Source organism: Pipistrellus kuhlii, unplaced genomic scaffold (genome assembly GCF_014108245.1).
Source record: "Pipistrellus kuhlii isolate mPipKuh1 unplaced genomic scaffold, mPipKuh1.p scaffold_m20_p_125, whole genome shotgun sequence".
NCBI classification, from domain to species: Eukaryota; Metazoa; Chordata; class Mammalia; order Chiroptera; family Vespertilionidae; genus Pipistrellus; species Pipistrellus kuhlii.
Genome location: NW_023425433.1, coordinates 103164 through 118908, shown reverse-complemented (window position 1 = coordinate 118908; position 15745 = coordinate 103164).

The window sequence follows — 15745 nt, the reverse complement described above, 5'->3', positions numbered from 1 at the left end:
GTGGTGGTAGGGGCTGTGGTGGAGGGTGTGGTGGTGGTAGGGGCTGTGGTGGAGGGTGTGGTGGTGGTAGGGGCTGTGGTGGAGGGTGTAGTGGTGGTGGTAGGGGCTGTGGTGGAGGGTGTAGTGGTGGTAGGGGCTGTGGTGGAGGGTGTAGTGGTGGTAGGGGCTGTGGTGGAGGGTGTAGTGGTGGTAGGGGCTGTGGTGGAGGGTGTGGTGGTGGTAGGGGCTGTGGTGGAGGGTGTGGTGGTGGTAGGGGCTGTGGTGGAGGGTGTAGTGGTGGTGGAGGGTGTGGTGGTGGTAGGGGCTGTGGTGGAGGGTGTAGTGGTGGTAAGGGCTGTGGGTGGCGGAGTGGGGGGTAGGGGCGGGGGGGGAGGGTGTGGTGGTGGTAGGGGGCTGTGGGGGGAGGGGGTGGTGGTGGTGGGGGCTGTGGTGGAGGGTGTGGTAGGGGCTGTGGTGGAGGGTGTAGTGGTGGTAGGGGCTGTGGTGGAGGGTGTGGTGGTGGTAGGGGCTGTGGTGGAGGGTGTGTGGTGTTGGTATGGGGCCTGTGGTTGAGGGTGTAATGGGTGTTTGGTAGGGGCTGGTGGGTGGAGGGTGTGGTGGGTGGGTAGGGGCCTGTGGTGAGGGTGTGGTGGTTGGTAGGGGGCTGTGGTGGAGGGTGTGGTGGTAAGGGGCTGTGGTGGAGGGTGTAGTGGTGGGAGGGGCTGTGGTGGAGGGTGTGGTGGTGGGAGGGGCTGTGGTGGAGGGTGTGGTGGTGGTAGGGGCTGTGGTGGAGGGTGGGGTGGGTGGTAGGGGCTGTGGTGGAGGGTGTGGTAGGGGCTGTGGTGGAGGGTGTGGTGGTGGTAGGGGCTGTGGTGGAGGGTGTGGTAGGGGCTGTGGTGGAGGGTGTGGTGGTGGTAGGGGCTGTGGGGGAGGGGGTGGGGGGGGTGGTAGGGGCTGTGGTGGAGGGTGTGGTGGTGGTAGGGGCTGTGGTGGAGGGTGTAGTGGTGGTAGGGGCTGTGGTGGAGGGTGTAGTGGTGGTAGGGGCTGGGTGGGAGGTGTGGTGGTGGTAAGGGCTGTGGTGGAGGGTGTAGTGGTGGTAAGGGCTGTGGTGGAGGGTGTGAGGTGGACAGGGGCTGTGGTGGAGGGTGGTGGTGGTGAGAGGGGCTGTGGTGGAGGGTGTGGTAGGGGCTGTGGTGGAGGGTGTGGTGGTGGTAGGGGCTGTGGTGGAGGGTGTGGTGGTGGTGGGGGGGGCTGTGGTGGAGGGTGTGGTGGTGGTAGGGGCTGTGGTGGAGGGTGTGGTGGTGGGAGGGGCTGTGGGGGAGGGTGTGGTAGAGGCTGTGGTGGAGGGTGTGGTAGGGGCTGTGGTGGAGGGTATGGTGGATGGGTAGGGGCTGTGGTGGAGGGTGTGGGTGGTGGTAGGGGCTGTGGTGGAGGGTTGTAGGTGGGTGGGTAGGGGCTGTGGTGGAGGGGTGGTGGTGGTAGGGGCTGTGGTGGACCGTGTGGTGGTGGTAGGGGCTGTGGTGGAGGGTGGAGTGGTGGGAGGGCTGTGGTGGGGGGGGAGGGTGTGGTAGGGGTTGTGGTGTGGAGGGTAGGGTGGTGGTAGGGGCTGTGGTGGAAGGTGTAGTGGTGGTAGGGGCGGGGGTGGAGGGTGTAGTGGTGGTGGTAGGGGCTGTGGTGGAGGGTGTGGTGGTGGTAAGGGGCTGTGGTGGAGGGTGTAGTGGTGGGAGGGGCTGTGGTGGAGGGTGTAGTGGTGGGAGGGGCTGTGGTGGAGGGTGTGGTGGTGGGAGGGGCTGTGGTGGAGGTGTAGTGGTGGTGGAAGGGCTGTGGTGGAGGGGTGTGGTAGGGCTGTGGTGGAGGGTGTGGTGGTGGGAGGGGCTGTGGTGGAGGGTGTAGTGGTGGTAGGGGCTGTGGTGGAGGGTGGAGTGGTGGGGGTAGGGGCTGGGGTGGAGGGTGTGGTAGGGGCTGGGGTGGAGAGGGTGTAGTGGTGTGTTGGGGGCTGTGGTGGGGGGAGTGTTGGTAGGGCTGTGGTGGAGGGTGTAGTGGTGGTAGGGGCTGTGGTGGAGGGTGTGGTGGTGGGAGGGGCTGTGGTGGAGGGGTGTGGTGGTGGTAGGGGCTGTGGTGGAGGGTGTGGTAGGGGCTGTGGTGGAGGGTGTGGTAGGGGCTGTGGTGGAGGGTGTGGTGGTGGTAGGGGCTGTGGTGGAGGGTGTGGTGGTGGTAGGGGCTGTGGTGGAGGGTGTGGTAGAGGCTGTGGTGGAGGGTGTGGTGGTGGTAGGGGCTGTGGTGGAGGGTGTGGTGGTGGTGGCGGCTGTGGTGGAAGGTGTGTTGGTGGCTGGGGCCGTGGTGGCAGTGGCCGTGGTCCCTGGGTCTGCTGTGGACCATCGTCTGTTCCCCGGGGTTTTGGGGACTGTGGTGTGTGCAGATGTGATCTGGGTGGTCTGGGTGCCCTCAGCAGCAGGGAATGTGGGAGTGGGCACCGTGGTGGAGGTGGGGGTTATGGTCGTGGCAGGTGGCGAGGTGGGGGTGGAAGTGGTGGGGGTGGTGGTGGAGCCAGGCGAGGTGGGGGTGGTGGAGGCAGTGGCTGGCAGGGGGGTGTCCTGGGAGGGGTGATGCGCTGTCCTCTCGGTGCCAGGGGCGGCCTGGGCTGTCACTGGAATGGGCACAGGAATGTGTGATGAGACATCGCAGTCTTTCCATTTTATTTCCTCTCCTGCCACCTTCTGCCTCCAGTGAGACGGACTTTAGCCCGGGGCAGGGCGGTGTCCGGGCCCAGGGCAAGAAGGGGAAAGGGCCCCGGGCAGGGAGGGGCAGAGCCCAGGGCGGGGAGGGGCAGAACGTATTCCATCAAATGTTCACAGGCCGGCTAACAAAGCCGGAGTCCAATGTTGTGAGACTTTGGGTCAAGAATGCACAGTAGAGGAGTAGAAACCAAGATGGCAGCCTAGGTAAGCACCTAAGCTGTCACTTCGCACAACAATTTCAAAACAACAACTAATAGACAGAAAGGACTTCATCCAAAACCACAGGAAAGCTGGCGGAGTGGGAAATCTACAACTAGAAAGAAGGAGAGAGGCTCACGGATCGGACTGGGAGCCACAAAGCGCTGAGGTAGGGAGACGCTCGTGCGCAGAGAGGAAGGGCGGCCGAATGCCTGGCTGGCGGGAGGGGAAAGGAAGTCCCCGATTGCACTGAACCCTTCCCGACTGCACTGAACCTCAACCCCGGCCGAAACCCCGTGGACCCAGGCTCATACGGGTGGAGTCTGGACAGTAGAGAAAGGCACCCAGAGCCTCAGAGACTGGGAGACCGGGAGCCGGGAGCCGCAGCGGGCAGGGTCTACAGTCGTGCGCGAGTGAGTGCGAGCAGAGAGGTCTGATCACGGAGGTTGATGTGGCCTCTCCGTAGCAGAAGGAGTCAGAAGCTCCAGACTACAGAGACCCAACCCAATTCTGGCCAAGCCCCTGGGGCACCCACACTCTTGCACGAGGAATCTGGGCCGGTCAGGCGGAAACTCAGGGGAGCGCACAAGGGCAGGGCTGACAGGAAGCCAAGACTGTCCACCCCATCCAAGCCGAGCACAGAGGCTTTGCAATTTTGCAAGTCTGATCCTATAAGACTGTCTCCAATACAGAAGGTATCCCGGCACCCTTATCCAATTGGCCTGGAGGTCAATTCCTCCCAGTGATACCAACAACAGTCAAATCTTAACTACAACAAGGCTGTTCACAAAGTCCACAAAGAGAAGCACTGAGAGTGTCTACCTCAGGTAACTGGGGAGGCTGACCCACTGGACCATATAGGACACCAAACACACAAAGCCACCCTACCAACTCTGGGAAGCAGCGAAAATGCCAAGATGAGGAAATAGATCTCAAACGAAAGAGATGGAGGATATAGAGTTCAAAACCACGGTTATAAGATTTTTTAAGAATTTCCTAGAAAAGGCTGATAAATTTAATGTGACCCAACTAAAAATTAAACATAAACTGAATGAAATGGAAAATATTATGCAGAGATCCAACATCAGAATGGAGGAACACAAGAATCAGGCCAAAGATTTGGAATACAGAGAGGCAAAGGACACTCCTCTGGAGAAGCAAGAAGAAAAGAGAATCCAGAAAGTTGAAGATAGTGTGAGGAGCATCTGGGACAACTTCAAGCGTACCAACAGAATTATGGGGTGCCAGAAGAAGAGAGAGTGCAAGATACTGAAAACCTATTTGAAGAAACAATGTCAGAAAACTTCCCCCACCTGGTGAAAGAAATAGACTTACAAGTACAGGAAGCGCACAGAACCCCAAACAAGAGGAATACAAAGAGGACCACACCAAGACACATCATAAGACACATCATAATTAAAATGCCAAGGGCAAAAGACAAAGAGAGAACCTTACAAGCAGCAAGAGAAAAGCAGTTGGTTACCTATATGGGAGCACCCATATGAATATCAGCTGATTTCTCAACAGAAACTATGCAGGCCAGAAGGGAGTGGCAAGAAATATTCAAAGTGATGAATAGTGAGAACCTACAACCAAGATTACTGTATCCAGCAAAGTTATTCAGAATTGAAGGGTAGATAAAGAGCTTCACAGATAAGATAGAGCTAAAGAAGTTCATCACCACCAAACCAGTATTATATGAAATGCTGAAAGGTATTTAAGAAGAGGAAGAAGAAGAAAAAAAGGTAAAAATTATGATCAACAAATATATATATATACAAATGAATCTAAAAATCAAGTGAATTAAAAATCTGAGGAACAGAATAAACTGGTGAATATAACAGAATCAGGGGCAAAGGGAGTGGATTGATAATTATCAGGGGGAAAGGGATGTGGGGGTGCAGGAAGAGACTGGATTAAAATCGTACACCTATGGATGAGGACAATGGGGGAGGGGGGGAGGTAAGGGCAGAGGGTGGGGTGGGAACCGGGTGGAAGGGAGCTATGGGGAGCAGGGGAGGAGAAACAATTGTAATAATATGAACAATAAAGATTTATTTAAAATAAAAAAAAGAAAGAAATATTCAAAGTGATGAATAGCAACCAAGATTACCCAGCAAAACTATCATTTAGAATGGAGGGTCGGATAAAGAGCTTTACAAACAGGAAAAAGCTAGAGGAGTTCATCACCACCCAACCAATATTACATGAAATGTCGAAGGCTATTCTTTAAGAAGAGGAAGGACAACAACAATAACAACAAGAATAAGAAGAGATAAAAAAAAAATAGAACAATAAAATGGAAATAAATACATATCTAGCAATAATTTAATCTAAAAATAAACAAGAAATTTAATGAACAAAATAAATTGGAGAGTGAAACAGAATCAGACGTGGGAGCATGGAGCAAACTGACGAACCTTAGAGGGAAGGTGGGGGAGGGCACAGGAAGAGATTAACCGAAGGTCTTACCTCTGGACGCAGCAATAGGGTGGTGAAGGCCTGGGACAGGGTGGGAACTGGGTGGAGAGTGGCCATGGAGCTGGGGGCGGGGGAAGGGGACATTTGTAATACTCTCAACAATACAGATTAAAAATAAATAAATAAAAATTAAATAAAGCTTGTAACAAGAAGAGTACTCCAACAAGAGTATTATAACCCTGTGAACATTTACCCACCCAAGATAGGAGCACTAAATATATAAAGCAAATACTGATGGACGTGAAGGGAGAGATGGACAGTAACACCGACATATTAGGGGACTTTTAACACACCATTGACATCAATGAATAGATTAGCCAGACAGAAAATTAACAAGGAAACAGTGGCTTCAAATGACACATAAAGAGTACTCCAACAAGACCAGATGGACTTAAAAAATGTTCTTAGACTATTTTACTAAAAAGCAGCAGAATATACATTCTTTTCCAAGTGCACATGGAATATTTTCCAGGACAGATCAAATGTTAGGCCACAAAACAAATCTCAATAAGTATAAGAAAATTGAAATCATATCAAGCAAATTTTCTGATCACAATGGTATGAAGGACAAAACAGAAAAACATGTGGGTGCTAAGTAACACACCACTAAGCAGTGAATGGGTTAACAGCGAGATCAAGGGAGAAACGAAAGGCACCTTGGGATAAAAGAAAATGAAAACACAATGACCCAAAATCTATGAGACATAGCCAGGCAAATTTATAAGAGACAAATTTATTACAATACAGGCCTACCTCAGGAAACAAGTCTCAAATAAATAATCTAACCTCACACTTAAGGGACTGGAAAAGAAAAAACAAGTGAAACCCAAAGTGAGCAGAAGGAAGGAAATAATAAAGTTCAGAGTGGAAATAAATAAAGTCTAAAAACTAGAAAAGATCAATGAAACAAGAGCTGGTTCTTTGAGAAGATAAACAAAAGTGATAAAACCTTTAACCAGACTCATAAAGAAAAAAGAAAGGGAGCCAAAATAAAATCAGAAAGGAGGATATCGATCACAAACACCATAAAAAGACAAAGAATTACCAGGGAATTTATTCCTGGAATGCAAGGTGGGCGCAATATCCACAATAAATGTACATGGTGCACCACATAAGCAAAATGAATAATAAAAATCAAGTGATTATATTAATAGATGCAGAAAAAGTATTTGACAAAATACATACATTTATCTCAGCAAAGTGGGGCTAGACCCCAACATAATAAAGACTATATTTAACAAACCCACAGTCAACATCATACTCAATGCAACAAGGATGTCCACTTTCACCACTTTTATCCATCTTAGCATTGTAAGTCCTAGCCAAAGCAATCAGCAAGATAAACATGGCATTTGAATTGAAAAAGAAGCAAAACTGCCATTGGCAGATTACATGATACCATGTACAGATAACCATCAAGAATCCACCAAAGAACTATTAGAACTAGTCAATGAATTCATCAAAGTGGCATAATTCAAAATTAATTTTTAGAAATTGATTGCATTTTTTGCACCAATAATAAAGTATCAGAAAGAGAAATTAAGAATGCAATCCCATTTATAATTGCATCAAAAAGAATAAAATACCTAGGAATAAATTTAATCAAGGAAGTGAAAGACCTGTACTCAGAAAACTATTAGACATTGGAAGGAACAATTGAAGAAACACAAGTAAATGGAAGCATACACTATGCTGATCAAGGATAGGAAGAACTGACATTGTTAGAATGTCCGTATTCTCTTTTCCTCCCAGGCAGCCTGAAGGTGGGCCACCATCATGAACGACACAGTAACTATCTGGACTGACTGCGAAGCTCATGACCAGCAAACCATTTCAGAGGAAACAAATACTCACTGACGTGCTTCACCTGGGAAGGCAACCGCACCTAAGACAGAAATTAGGAAAAACGAGCCAGAACAGACAAGACCACACCAGGTGCCATCTTTGCGTTCGGATCCAGCACCCGTCTTGGTGGTGGCAAGACCCCTGGCTCTGGCATGATGTGTGACTCCTGAATCACCCAAGGGAATGGGAGCCCAAGCATGGACCTGAAAGACACGGCCTGTAGAGATGAAAAAGGCCTCCAGGAAACAGAAAAGAACGTAAGAACAGAATGAGGAACATCAGGGGGCTGCAAGGCCAGTGCTGGTGCTGCAGAGAGTGAGCTGGAGAGGGGACGGCAGAAGGAGTGAAGATTCCTCAGGGACTCACTCGATCTGTGGTGACTGCAGATTTTTCACGAGAGGTTATTTAAGAACTTTAACAAAAAGATAAAATTTCCATATAAAGCAATATACAGATCTAATGCAATCCTATCAAAATACCAGTGACATTTTTCACAGAATTAGGACAAATAATCCTAAAATGTATACGGAATCACAAAAGACCCCAAATAGCCAAAGCAATCTTGAGCAAGAAGAACAAAGTTAGAGGTAACACACTACCTGATATCAAGTTTACAATGGCTATGGTAAGCAGCATAAGGACAGACAGATGGGTCAATAGAAAAGAGGAGAGAATCCAGAAATAAGCCCATGCCTATATGCTCAATCTCTGCCAAGAAGACAAGAATAAATAATGTTGTAAAGACAGTCTCTTCAAGGTGTGGTGTTGAGAAAGCTGGACAAGTACACGCAAAAGAATGAAATGGGATAACTTTCTAACACCATATACAGAAATAAACTCAAAATGAATAAAAGACTTACATGTAAGACCCAGAATCATAAAACGAAACTAAACAAACAAACAAACAACAACAAAAAACAACCACAAACAAACACAGGCAGTAAATTCTCTGACATCACTTTTAGTCTTTTTTTTTTTTTTTTTTTTTTGGACATGCCTCTTCAGTCAAAGGAAACAAAAGGAAAAAAAAAAAGGGATTATATCAAACTAAAGAGAAACCATCAACAAAATGAAAAGACAACTTACTGAATGGGAAAACATATTCGCCAATGATATTTCCAATAAGGGGTTGCTATACAAATTTATGAAGAACCATAAAATTTAACACCAAGAAACCCCCAAACAATCCAGTTTTAAAAAGAGCACTTCTCCAAAGAGAACATACAGATGGCCAGGAGACATATGAAAAGATGTTCAATGTCATTAACCATCAGGAAAATGAAATTAAAAGCACAGTGAGGTGCCACCCCACACCTGCCAGAATGGCTGCCATCAACAAACCCACAATGACAAGTGCTGGTGAGGAGAACAGGGTGCCTCGTGCACTGTTGGTGGGATGCAGACTGGTGCAGCCACTTTGGAAAACAGTGTGGAGTTTCCTCAAAAAATTAAAAATGCACTGCCATGTGGCCCTGCAATTCCACTTCTGGGTATTTATCTAAAGAAACCCAAAACACTAATTTGAAAACATATATAATATAATATAATATAATATAATATAATATAATATAATCCACACCCCTATGTTCACTGCAGAGCTACTTAGAACAGCCACAGTATGGAAGTGACCTTAGAGGCATCGATGGACACTTGAATAAAGAAGATGTGGTGCATGTGCACAATGGAATGTCACTCAGCCACAAAAAATAATGGAATCTTGCCATTTGCGGCAACATACAGAGTATTCTGGTAATTGAAATAAGCCAGAGAGAGACAAATACTATATGATTTCACTTGTGAGTGGTATCTAATGAACAAAATAAACAAACAAACAGAAAAAAACCTCATAGATACAGAGAACAAATGATGGCTATCGGATGGGAGGGTGTCAGGGGCGGGGTGAAAAGGTGAATGGTGAAGATGTAAGTTCCCAGTTATAGAAATAGTTATGGGATGTAAAGTACAGCACAGGGAGTATAATCAATAATATTGTAATAACTATGTATGGTGCCAGATGGGTGCTAGACATAACGGGTTGATCACTTCATAAGATATATAAATGTCTAATCACTGTTTGGCACACCTGAAACCAATGTAATATTGTATGTCAACTTAATTGAAATTTTATTTTAACCAACTAAAGCAAGCAAGGAAGCAAGCAAGAAAACAATAAAATAAAAAATTAATGTTTCGAGAGCTTTCATTCAAAACCTGGAAACCACTCAATTGCCTTTTAACCGGTGAATCATTAGGCACACTGGTATGGACAGCCATCCAGTGAGACTCTTGGCAACAAGACAGAAACACTGAGGCAAGCAGTGACATCAGTTACAGGCACTCTGCTGAGAGAACAAAGCCAGACTCCAAAGGCTGCATATTATCCACCCAGTTGTATGACAGTCTACAAATGGCAGGGCAATTGGCACACAGGACAGTTCTGGGGTTCCCAGATGGGGGTGGGGACAATAGGTTGATGACAGAGGGCATGAGGGAACTTTGAAGGTGGATAAAAATGTTCTACGTTTTGGGAGGATCCAAGATGGCTGCACAGGTAAACACCTAACCGCAGCTGCACACAACAATTTCAGTAAAATGCAGCTTAAATACAAAATGGACATTACCCAGAACTACAGGAAAGTCGAATGACTGGAAATTCTACAATGAGAAGGAAAGAGAAAACCAGAAGGAAAATCAGAGGAGCTGTAAAAACCTAAGGTACGGAGACACACTGCGCCCACGCACACATGGAGAGGACAGAGGCAGAGAGGAGGGAGGCTGAGTACCTGGCTGGTGTTCCCTAGTGGGAAGGAGATAAAGGCTCCGGATTGTGCTGAACCCCAGACCTAACAGCGCTGAACCCCAATTCTAGGCCAGACCCTGGGGACCCAGGCTCATATAGAGGGAGCATGGGCTGTGAGGCAGAATCCCAGGGGAGCGGCAAAAGGCAGAGCCCCCGGAGGCGCGCACATTGCATGCAGAGGACCGACTGTTGACTTGGCCTGCTACATTGCCTTAGCGGGAAGGAGACAAAAGCTCTGGACTGTACTGAGCCCCAGTTCTGACTGCTCTGAACCCCAGTTCTAGGCCAGACCCTGGGAACCCAGGCCCATGCAGAGGGAGCCTGGGCTGTGAGGTGGAATCCCAGGGGAGCAGCGAAAGGCAGAGCCCCCGGAGCCGCGCACATTGCGTGAAGAGAACGGACGGTTGGCTGTGCCGCTGGATTGCCCTGGCGGGAAGGAGACAAAAGCTCCAGACTGCTCTTAACCTCACTTCCAATCCTACTTCCAACTGAACTAAACTCCAGTTCCAGGCTCATCGGGGGAGAGACTAGACTGTTTGGTGGCAGGCGAAACTCGAGGGCACCTTTCTCTCAGAGGTGCTTGCAGCGAGGATCAAGGGACCCTGAGGAACACTGAGACTCAGGAGCCGCATAGGGCGTGGCTGACGGAAGCCAAGGCTGTAGGCTCCACCCTGAAACTCAGCCCATCCAAGCAGAACACAGAGACTTTTAAGGCTACCAACTCAGGGAAGCTGCGAAAATGCCGAGACAAGGAAGTAGATCACAAGCGAGAGTACTGACTGGAGGAGAAACTAAGATGGCGGTGTGGGTGAGCAACTGGTCTGCCGCTCCCACAACAATTTAAAAATTGAAACTAATATGAAGGACATCTATCATCCAAAACCACAGGAGGGAGGTGCTGGGTAGTTAATAGTCAACAATTGGCATGATAGTGGGAGCAATGAGGGACCGATGGGGATCTTAAAATATGACCAACTGGAGAAATTGAAGAATAGCAGGCCCAGAGCAGCCAGGCCCGGAGCAGCAGCAGCCAGGCCCGGAGCAGCCAGGCCCGGAGCAGCATGTTTCTGCTCATGCTAGTATCTGTTAGCTTCCAGTCTTCTGCAAAGTCTTGTGCAGCAAGTCCAAGGACTCTGAGTAAATCTACACCAGCAACAAAAGAGACTCATTTAGTAGCTAAAAATATTAATATCTCCATAATTCTGATTTCTCGTTTTGTTGTTTTGCATCGGCATTGTTGTTATTATTTAATAGCCAGAGTTTTGATCTTGGCATTCAAGTTTTGAAAATAGCATGTATGTGGTTTATTTTTTGCATTGGCATTGTTTGCAATTGTTTTTAATTTTAGAGCCCTATTATTGATGTTTAAATCTTATTTTAATTAGTAAAAAAGGTGAGATGTAGAGAGCCACCTGAGAAGGCACATGGACATTCTTTTAATTCTTCTCAGCTGAGCCTGAGGGCACTGGCCGAATCCTCTTATCAGTATTGATTTCTTAATCCATGTGCTTGGAATGAGGAACAAACAGGACCTTGACTCACTCAGGTCTCGAAAAGCTAAATCTTGTACCAAAAAATAGGGAGCTTACCCAGATTTTGATGAATGGGATCTGGGCACACCGGAAGCTCCTTTTGACCTTAAATTCCCTTTGGAAACCAATAAAATAAAAACAAAACAAAAACAAAACACAAAAAACAAACAAACAAACAAAAAAACCAAGGGAATTAAAAATTTTCCCTGATGAACAATATTAACTGTTGAATATGATAGAATCAGAGGTATGGAAGGGGAGTGGACTCTCAGGGAAAAGGGGAGTGGGGGGTGTGGGAAGAGACTGAACATAAACTGTGCACCTATGGATGAGGACAGTGGGGGGTGGGGAAAGGGCAGAGGGTGGGGTGGGAACCTGGTGGAAGGGGGAAAAAATGAGGAACTTTTGTAATATGAACAATAAAGGTTTATAAAAAAAAAAATAGATCCAGAAAAAAAAAGTTCCACATTTTGATGAACCAAGTGGTTACATAACTGAGCACTTGCGAAGTTTATAGAACCATAGAGCAAAAGTGTGAGCCTATTTATATATCTCTGGAGATACTGAACCCAGCACTGCTAAGGTCAGGATTAGTCTTTCAAAGTGTGCGGCTCATTCTCTGCCGTAAAACTCATTTTTCTCGCCCTACTCAGCTCCTAACATATCGGTAGCTATGCTTACTCATTCTAAGCAGAAATCTGGAAGTGTCCTTTTGTACAGAGACATTATCCCACACTAGAAAAGACCTGCAGAGACTGACATCTTCAGGGTCTTCCCAATCAAAGGTGCCACATCTCTGCCGAGTGACCTTGGAGCTAAGTCTGTAAGTTAGCAGGCTCCACACCGAACACAGAGCTTCTAGCATCACTTTAGGAACTCGCTCTCAAATACAAAAGACATTATATATATATATATATATTTGATTTTTTTGCAGAGAGGAAGGGAGAGGGATAGAGAATTAGAAATATCGATGAGAGAGAAAACATCCATCAGCTGCCTCCCGCACACCTACTACTGGGGACGTGCCCACAACCAAGGTACTTACCCTTGACTGGAATCAAACCTGGGACCCTTCAGTCCGCAGGTCGACGCTCTATCCACTGAGCCAAACGGGCCAGAGCCAAAAGACATTCTGAGATCACTACATATTTGAGGAAATCTCTAACTTGAAATACAAATACCAAAGCAAGCATTCTATGAACAAAATTCAGAGAAAACTGAGACAATGCAGAAAGCAAAACCATTTCAAATGTCCTAAACAAAATAAATAAATATATAGCACCAATAAAAAAAATAAATGAAAACACTATTTTTTAAAGGAGCATACTAAAAACAAAAAAGAACCCTTGGAAAAAATTTTAAAACTCAAAATTTTAAAAATTTACTAGAAAAATTAGAAGACCTCAGAGGCTGAGGTATCTCCCCAGAAGAATAAAATGACAAAGCTGGAAGACAGGAAACTAATGAAGAGTCAATATAGGAGGTCAAACATCCAAATAATATTTCAGAAGACAGAACAGAGAAATAGATTGGAGGCAATTATCAGGGAAGAAAATGCAAGAAAATTTCCCAGAAATAACACAACTTTCTACTCTGTAAGTTCCTCACACAAAGAAAGAAGAACCCTCACTATAGCACTACATCATGAGATTTTAAAGCAACAGTAGTTGTTTTAAAACTCTAAATTTTCCAGAGGAACAATGAGTGTCTATCAAATAAAGAAGGAATATAATTGACCCTCATGCCATCACGAAGATGGTGGTGCCCACAGCCAATAAGGAGAGAATATACTAATTGACTTCCATGCCCTCAATGATGGCAGCACCCACAGCCCCAAGATGGCAGCACCCAGTCCCTCAGCCCCCAGCAACCCAGGGCCACCCGAGGCTCAGGTAACCAGGCCGGCCGAGGCAGTGGCAGCAGCAGAGGTGTGATGGGGGTGTCGCCTTCCCCTGATCGCCGGTCGCCTCCCACCCCTGAGGGCTCCCGGATGGTGAGAGGAGGCAGGCTGGGCTGAGGGACCCTCCTCCAGTGCATGGATTTTCTTGCACTGGGCCTCTAGTTTGAAATAATATCAGACTTCACTATCTAGGTGCTAGAAACAATGAATGCCTTTAAAATTCTGAGGAAATACAGTGTCCAACCTAGAATTCTATAACCAGTTAAACCCAGAACAAATGTGTGACTGAAATAAAGACATTTTCAGACATATAAGGTCTGTGGACTGCTAGGTGCATTTTTCTCTTCCTCCTGCACACATTTCCCAACCTTGCTTGTAGCTGGTGTGGCTACGTGTGGAGGCCCTGCCAGAGGACCGTGAGGCACAGGATACATATAAAGTCTCTTCTCTCTGATTTCTGCTCTTACCCCTTTGCCTTTGGCTGAAATGGTGACAACATGGGAAGCACCTTCCTGGCCCTGAGTGATTACATGGAGCAGAAATCTATAAAATAAAGTTTATTTTATTTTAATTTTATAATAAAGTGTATTTTACTTTTAAACTTGTTAATTTTAAAGTCATTTTTGGGATCTGTGCAACCCTAACAGTGCATAAGGTTTTAGACAATCTTCTACCACGAGCCCTCTCTCAGGAAGCTTCTAGAAAAAGTCCTGCATCAAAATGAGAAAATGAAAAAAGGAACAAGATAAGGACCTACAAGAGGGAAATGGGCATTCCAGCGGTCGATCACGGGGAACTGTTGAGCAGGAGCTGAGCAGCAGCCTGGGAGCAGTAAGTATTGGCTGGAGGCGGACAGATGCTTCCGGGGTGGGGCAGGGGTGGGGTGGATGGGGAGGGGGGTTCTGAGAGGAACAGGGGACCTGAGATTCTGCCTTGGTGCATGGAAAAGAAATCTGTATGTCTGGTGGGGCTTTTAGGTGAGTTAATACATATGAAGAAAGCAAAGCAAATCTTCAAATGAGGCTATGACTGCCCAGTCAGCATCTCAGTGGCTGAGCGTTGACCTATGCACCAGGAGGTCACGGTTCAGTTCCCAGCTTTTGTGCTTGATCCCCAGTGGGGGGCGTGAGAAGGCAGCCAGTCGATGATTCTCTCTCATTCTTGATGTTTCTCTATCGCTCTCCCTTCCTGTATGAAATCAATAAAAATATATTTTTTAAAAAGGGAAGGAGAGTACTCATAATACAATGTATAACTCAGCTATAAACATTACTGGTTTAATTATCATAACGTAAAGATTTGACATAAACATTTAGGGGAGCTGTGATGGAATTGGGGGGGGGGGGGGGCTTGTCCAGGAGTTCACTCCTCCTTTTGAGTAGAAGGAAGTCAACAAATCCTTCCCGAAGAAACCCAGGGCACCGTGCGGGAGGAACGGGGACATCTATGTACCGTGAACAATAAACACATTTAAAGCAAACAAACGGAAGCACAGCACAACAAACAAGCCACAGCCTACGACGCATTAGAAGGAGAGGGTGAAAGCCAGCAGCAGCGGAGGGAGGAGGTCTGGGGGGCCGAGCCTGCAGCTGGCTCCATTAAGGGTGCACATTGCCACCCAGTGGAAGGATGAAAAGGAGGCGAGCATGGGAGGGCGGCGAGCGGTGGGATAGGGAGGGGAGGATGGAGGGGAGGAGCGGAGGCAGTGCTGGGAGGGCTGAGGCAGGAATTAGGGTGGAAGTCCTTACTACCCAGGGCCAGGGCCTCGGGTTGGACCCCGGGAGCTGGGAAGGGCCCCAGACCAGGCCTTTGGCCTCCCTGGGGGATGTGTGCTCAGTTTGGATGCTGATGGGAGGGGCTGAGACGTGTCAAAGCTGAAAAGACGGAGAGGAGCCAACCCCTGAGAGGCTGTGAGGGCGGAGGGTGAGGGGACCCGGGCTGACCCTCACGGTCCTGACAGAGGTCACTCTACAGCTGGCACTTCTCCCGACGGGCCTGGGAGTGTCAGCGGCATTGGGGAGCAGTGTTCTCCTGCAGCCGCCAGCCCAGAGTGGCCACAGCGCCCGGCCAGCGGCCAGCTCCGTGAGTCATGGAATGGGTGTGGGGAGGACGCATCTGTTTGAGGTGACCCAGTGGGTGGGACAGGATGAGGGACCACGTTGGGGGGGGGACAGGAGTGAGGGACCACGTTGGGGGGGGGACAGGATCACTTTGGAGGGAGGACAGGACCACGTTGTGGGGGGGAAGGATGAAGGACCACGTTGGAGGGGGA